Source organism: Halichoerus grypus, chromosome 10 (assembly GCF_964656455.1).
Source record: "Halichoerus grypus chromosome 10, mHalGry1.hap1.1, whole genome shotgun sequence".
Classification (NCBI taxonomy): Eukaryota; Metazoa; Chordata; class Mammalia; order Carnivora; family Phocidae; genus Halichoerus; species Halichoerus grypus.
The window spans coordinates 27,046,550-27,053,714 of NC_135721.1; the positions used below are offsets into that span (position 1 = coordinate 27,046,550).

At 36.0% G+C, this 7,165-nt stretch overlaps 1 pseudogene; it reads right to left on the minus strand.

Annotated features, from left to right (window-relative positions):
- Positions 1-6,481: 6,481 nt before the first annotated feature.
- Positions 6,482-6,623, minus strand: LOC118553278 (U2 spliceosomal RNA; annotated as a pseudogene).
- Between the last annotated feature and the right edge of the window lie 542 nt (positions 6,624-7,165).

Here is a 7,165-nt window from a genome sequence, read left to right on the forward strand (position 1 = left end):
GGATCTACTTTGGCCTGGGAAAATTGGGAGGGACCTTGTAATGGAAGCCAGGCCACCAAGAAGTATAACAGAAGATACTTGGATCAGTTGAGTTGGTTACTCTGTTAAATGTGGGATACTCTGATTTCAGCAAGAAGTGTTACTGAGGCTTTGGTCTCAGAAATAACATGGATATATACTAGGGGCTGTGTTTCCACTTCATCTCTACAGGAGTTGGTCATGTTTGCCCCAGTGAACTCTGATGGTGAAATCAAGCACTCTTACCACTCTAGGATGGTGCTGCTTTGAGAATCCAAGGGTTATTACTTTGTGATCCTCTTTCCAGCATACATTACTTTTATTCTCTCTTTCAATTAGAACCCAAGGAGCTGTCTCTATTTTGGTAACTGTAGGGTGCAAGTAAATATATATATATTTATTTATATTATATATATATTTACATATACATATATAATCATTTATATTTATAAAAGAATGCTCTGAAGACAGTAGTTCAATATGAGGCCAAAAGGTAAAGCTTGTTTTGCTATTTCTGAGTTCTGGTGAAAGAAACACAGAATACTAAGTTAAGATAAATATTTTAGTTCTATTAATTAGTTTTTCCTCTACAATGAAAAAAGCTCATAGATGAAATATAGTGTCATATCAGTGATTATTTATAAAGTTTCTACTCAGCTACATTGGACAAAGGATTCCAAATATTCTTTGTCCTATAATTCTTAAATCTTGTACACTTTTTTTAAAAAAGATTTTATTTATTTTTTTGACAGAAAGCGAGAGAGCACAAGCAAGGGGGGGGGTGGTGCAGAGGGAGAGGGAGAAGCAGGCTTCCCGCTGAGCAGGGAGCCTGATGCGGGACTCGATCCTAGGACCCTGGGATTATGACTGGAGCTGAAGGCAGATGCTTAACTGCCTGAGCCACCCAGGTGCCCCAAATCTTGTACACTTTTACTCAATGAGAAAAATGGCTCATTTTGATCGTTTCCTTTTCTTTAACTTCTAGAAATGACCATTTTGCTGGAATGTGTTCTTAGAAATCAATAATGCTGTGGAACATACTTTCTCATAAACAGTGTTAGAGTTCAAAATCATATTTTTATCTATGTTTTAGTAACATATAAACGTATAAATCATATCCCAAATATATCATAAAAGCAGGGATAACTAGCCATCACTATACATATTTAATAATTGACTTTTATTCTCAGAAAAAGAAATAGATTATTATATTACATACAAGAGCCAGTAATATATTTTCATTTCATACGTCTATAATCATCAAATAATGGCAATTTCCTATGGTTTAACCTATTATATGTAATATACATGAAGTCATAAAGGTAGAATTTTAGTAGGTTATAGATTTGGCCACAACCAATATATTAGCTCAAACAGGTTTTTTGAAATTTATTTGTTAATAATATTGCCTGCCTGATTTGGGAAGGCTCTTTTTAGGACAATTTGGATGGTATTCCTCGGAAGTTTGCAATAATTTCTTTTTTTGCCCTTAAAATTTTCCTGTAGTAAGTAGAGCATCCAAAATCATCCTGTTTTGTGCCCAAAATACCAGGGAAACAACTGATATTGTTGTGGTTGAAGTTTTGATGATTCTTTTATTGACAATAATACATTTGAAAGCAAGGGTTAGTAAAAATAAGAATTAAAAAAAATACATAAAGCTATGGCAATGTAAATATATAATGAAGCATTATTTATTATAGTGAAAAAGTAGAAAAAATAAAATGCCTCAAAGAAAGGATTAGTTAAATGCATTAAAGTAAAAGGGAAAAGTTTATAGACATTAAAAATGATGTTGTAGAGGAGTATTTATTAACATCAGAAAAATTATCATCATGTATTGTTAAATGAAACATGTAGGTTGCAAAATGATACAGTATAAAAATACATACTGATATACATATGGGTGTAATAGAAAGGCTATTCAACAATGGAATTGTTAGTAGTATTCTTTTTCTGGTTGTGTTGTTTCAGTTTTATTCTTTTGTCAATCTAAATTTTAAAGTTAAAAAACTTGTGAAAGAATATATTTATCATTGTAATAAGAAAAAAAAAAAAAACAAAACAAGGAAATTTAGGACTTCCTCCCCTACTCCTCTCCCGGAGACTTTTTTTTGAATTATTTTAAATTATACTATTGTGAACAACTTGTGCATATATCTTTACATTCTTGAGAATATATTTTTTAATGGGATAAATTGAACAACAGTTGAGTTGTTGTAGTAAAGAGTACTTAAAATTTAATTTTAGGTTTTATTTATTTATTCTAGAGAGAGAGAGACAGAGAGCACGAGTGATGGAGAGAGGGAGAAGCAGACTCCCTGCTAAGCAGGGAGCCTGATGCGGGGCTCAATCCCAGGACCCTGAGATCATGACCTGAGCCTAAGGTAGATGCTTAACTGACTGAGCCACCCAGGCACCCCTAAAATTTAATTCTAAAATATAATGTAGACATAAACAAAAAGGGTGCATCCAATAAAATGTAGGGGAAATGATACGAAAAATGTATTTATGGAAGCATAAATACAAATGTTCAATATGTATATGAAAATCAAAGCAAGTTAAAGTAACAGGATTTTCTACTTACCAGATTTGTTAAAATTAATGAATGTGATAAGTCAAGGTTTGGTAAGGGCATGGAGAAAAAAGTAATCTCACGTACAGGTGGAGGGAGTGTTAAGTGGTACAGTGTGTTATTTCCAAAGCAGAAAACATGGCCAAGCCCAAATTCATTGGTTTGGGAAGTATAGTCTTCCTAATCTAGTTGGAGGTACTACAAAGTCACACAGCAAGGGCTTGGCATGTGTACTTCTATTTCACACATATCCATTTTAATATAATAGCTTGGGTAGTAGGAAGGCATTTGTGATGTTGTAAAAAAAATGATTTGCTTTAGGAAATCTCTAATAGTAGGGTCTTAAAATGTGTATTTACTTTTTAGGACTATACTATTTACATTACTAAGGTGGATAAAATGGTTCTTCCTGTGAAATGTTTATTGTTAATGGTCAGTATGAGGATCATACCAAACCATGTATGCTCGTGTATATTTTACCAGTCATCTCCTCATCTAATCTTCCCTGTTTAATGCTAACAATGACTCTGAACATTATTATTTAGGGTATACTTAATAGTTATATAACTTGGGTACATTCAGTAGTTGGGATCTTTAGCAATGCATAGAATACCACGAATTAACTCCAGCATGTGACTTTTTAAATTGTCTTTCCCAAGGTCACAGACTTGGTATGTGGCAAAACCAGTCTTGGAACACCCGTGTGTTGTCTCCTTCTAACTCTGCCAATGCACGTCTTCTGTACTCAGTGGCCAACAAATGGCCTCATTTTTCCAAAAGCCAGTTCTATAACCGCATTAAAAAGAAATTAGCCTAAAGGTGTAATCAGGTTAAGTACTGACCTTATGACTGAAGAGGCTTGTTCACATGGCCAGACCCACATGGCTCAGGGAGTTTAGGCACCAGGCACATTTTCTGTGAGAGTAGCGATGAATAAATGTTTATCCCAAATTTGGCCCAGACCGTTACCTGACTGCTTCATTGCCTTTGTTATTATCTTGCAGTGTTTTCATCTTTACTTTTTTAATTTAAGAGAAATAAAAATTCAGAAGCCTCAATTTTTATCTCACACAGGGCCAAAAATGGCTGTGCTGTATAGATTTGTTAATTACCTTTGGCTGATTCTAGCCATGACTATAGATCAGGCAAAGTTCATTCATCCATCGGTGGAGCAGGTGACTGGATTTGTGCAGTGATACAGATCATAAAAGATCAGTGAGGTGGCTGCTTCTTTTTAAATTACCTTAGAAGAGCATTAATTTAGGTAAGCTTAACTCAAGTCTTACAGCTGGAAAGGAAGTTTCCATTTGCTAATCATTTTGGGATTTCATTTTTAAGAATCAAATTTTGACTGAGATATAAAGAAAAGAAAAATCATCTTTTCTATATCATCTTTCACAAACTGTGTGTAAGCAGGCATTGTTGTTTCCACTCTCCTTCCCAGGAAAAGCTTAACCTTTCCATCCTCCTTTAACAAAGAACATTACAATATAAATTATAAACTATAATGGCAGGGGCACTTCTAGTAACTACTACACCTTTGTGTATAAAAGTATAAAAGCTGTTCTTCCATAAATACAGAGAACAAACTGATGGTTGCCAGAGGGATGGGGGTGGAGGGGTGGGCAAAATGGGTGAAGGGGGAGGGGGAAGTTCAAGCTTTCAGTTATGGAATAAGTCACAGAGATAAAAGGCACAGCATAGAGAATATAGTCAATGGTATTGTAGCTACCCTTGTGGTAAGCATAACATAACTTATAGAGTTAGTTACTATGTTGTATACCTGAGACTAATGTAACATGTATGTCAATTATACTTCAAAAAAAAGAGCTATTCTTAATTCTTTTATTGTTGAACAAAAGTAGGGGTAAAAAGTATTCTGATGTTATTAATGAAAGAAAATTGTTAGGGAAAAGAGACTTTAAAAGTGAAGCTGAAGGAGCTTTTCTGATTCCCTAAAACTCTTCCAAAGTAAAAGAAAAAATAAGGTTTTCATTAGGGTAGGAAAATGACATTCTTCACATATAATTTTGAGTTTTTATGAACTGAAAAAGTAAAAAGTAAACTCATTGTCACACCAATGTCCTCATGTTGCTCAAAAAATGTCCCAATGACCATGACTCAAGATGTGCCTAGCTCTAAATAATCTCCTATTTAAGCAGGGGTAACTTGAATCTTCAGGAAATCACTGACTTCTATCTTTGATCTTCAACAGCAACAATGAGAAAAGACAGGCTTAAAAAAAATCTTATCCCTAATAGCAAAGGAAATGTCTAATTAAGAGATCATTCCCATTATCTGAGACCCTCAGAAATGCATTTTACTGTTAAATACTCACTTTTCCTTCACAAATGGTTTTAAAAGCCCTATATAAGATGTATGAAGTCATCTTTAGAAATGACTGTATGCTCAGGAAAATTAGAAGCTCGCAGCAGTCATCATAGATCAGGGAAGCTTCATGAAAAGAACAAAAGCAGCTCAGCAGGAAGTAGACACTTGAAAACAGCAATTTAGAGTTTACAGGCATAGGTTGAAGCTTTTAAAAGGTACTTTCACGGTAGGTGTGCTGTTAATCCTTTATTAGGCCATGGAAATGCATTGCACTGAAGAAGCAATTTCCTCAGTTAAGCAAACATAATTTTTTTCCTCCCCAAGTCAGTTAAATACACCGTTTTACACATGTAAATATTTGGGCATGACTAACTTGGCCTTTTTTTTTTTTTTTTTTAGATTTTATTTATTCATTTGAGACAGAGAGATACAGAGAGAGAGAGAGAGCATGAGCAGGGGAAGAGGCAGAAGCAGGCTCCCTGCCGAGCCAGGAGCCCGATGCGGGGCTTGATGCGGGGCTCCATCTCAGGACGCTGGGATCATGACCTGAGCCAAAGGCAGATGCTTAACCATCTGAGCCACCCAGGCGCCCCTTTAAGGACTTTTAATAGCGCTGTCTTCCTACCTCTAGGACAGACTGCAGATAAATCAGCTCAGAACAAGAGTGTCAAGGAAAATAAAGAAGAAAGGTGTTGAGCAATAGCATGAAGAAGAACAAGAAATGAGAAAGAAAGAAAAAGTGGTGGAGTGGGGGCATTGCTGGATCTGGAGAATGGCTTGGAAGAGCATCTTTCAAGAGACTAGACAGCCATGAGAATAGAGAGAAAAGGCTAGGTGATGTTCTAAACTGTCTGGACGAGGAGAAGCCACTCAGTAGAGAGTGCACCTGCCAGGCCCTATACCCTGGGTGGCTTCTAAGATCAATTTAGAAATCTAGGAACCAATCGAAATGAGTTTAGAGGAGTCCCTTCCCAGCCACAATATTCAGCTTTGACTTGATCTTCCCAAAACACTCTCTTCCAAACATTCTATCTCTGACTATCCCTCAGGGACCTCCACCCCCAAATCCAGCATCACTATGCTCATTTGACCCTCTGGAATTTCTCTGAAGTTATAGGCAATGCTGAAAGCGTGGTAAATACTTGAGAGAGGGTGCCTAGGAAACTGTGGGCACTGTCCTTCTTGCCCCTCTCCTCTGTTCAATTTCTCCCTTTCCCCCTTTTTTTTCTCAGCAATTGCAACATTCTCTTCTTCCTACTTTGCTCAGCCTCTTAATGGCCTTTCTTCCATTTTTCCTTGTCAATACCCAACCCATTTTTTGAAATCCAGTTCGAATTCTACCCCTTTCTTGTTTTTTTTTTTCCAGTCAGAATTAATAGCTTCCTACCCTGTGTTCCTATAACAATTGATATTTTGGTTGAGATTGTAATGCTTTATGCCTTGAATTAGAATTAGGTGTACAGATCTTGTCTCTTCCACTGGACCACAGACTTCCTGAGTACAAGTCCATGTCCTGTTATCACCATAGACTTCACAATATCTGGCACAATGCTACACATAGTATGTGTTCATGTATTTGTATACCCTAATAAACAACTTAAAATACTCCCAAGGAGTATTTGCACTTTAATGGAGAATTTTTAAAAGATGCAATGTCTTCTTACTACACTTGATCTTAGCCAAAAGGCCGAGAAGCGATGAGATGCAATGTCTTCTTAATCTAAAGGACTAAATTCCAATGAAACTTCTGGACGGCAAAAGATACATTTTGGTAGGATGCTCTCCAAATCCTACCACATAGTCTCCTCTTTGCAATAATCCTGCATCTAATGGCTCATGACATATTTTGAACACCAACACTATTTTGCAAGAATTCTTTTGCTTTATTCATTTAATCAAAACCATAGGCTTTGTCAGTGGTCAGGCTCCCTGAATCATTGATCAGCCACATACTAGTTCTAAGTAAAACCATAGAATGAATTCCTCTGGGTATTTTCTTACAGTGCTAACGTGTGGTTCAATTTTTTGTAATAAAAACCCAACCAACGTCAACAAAATAGTCTCTCAGTGATAGTAACGGTGATCAAAATAACCAGTTTGTAAATCTGGCTCTACCCCAGCTAGTTATGAGACTTATGCATTGATTTCTTTTCATTTATTTATGTATTTAATTAATATTTATTGAACTCCCACTAACTGTCAGGCATTGGGTTAGTGCTTTGAGATGTAATGGTAAATAGG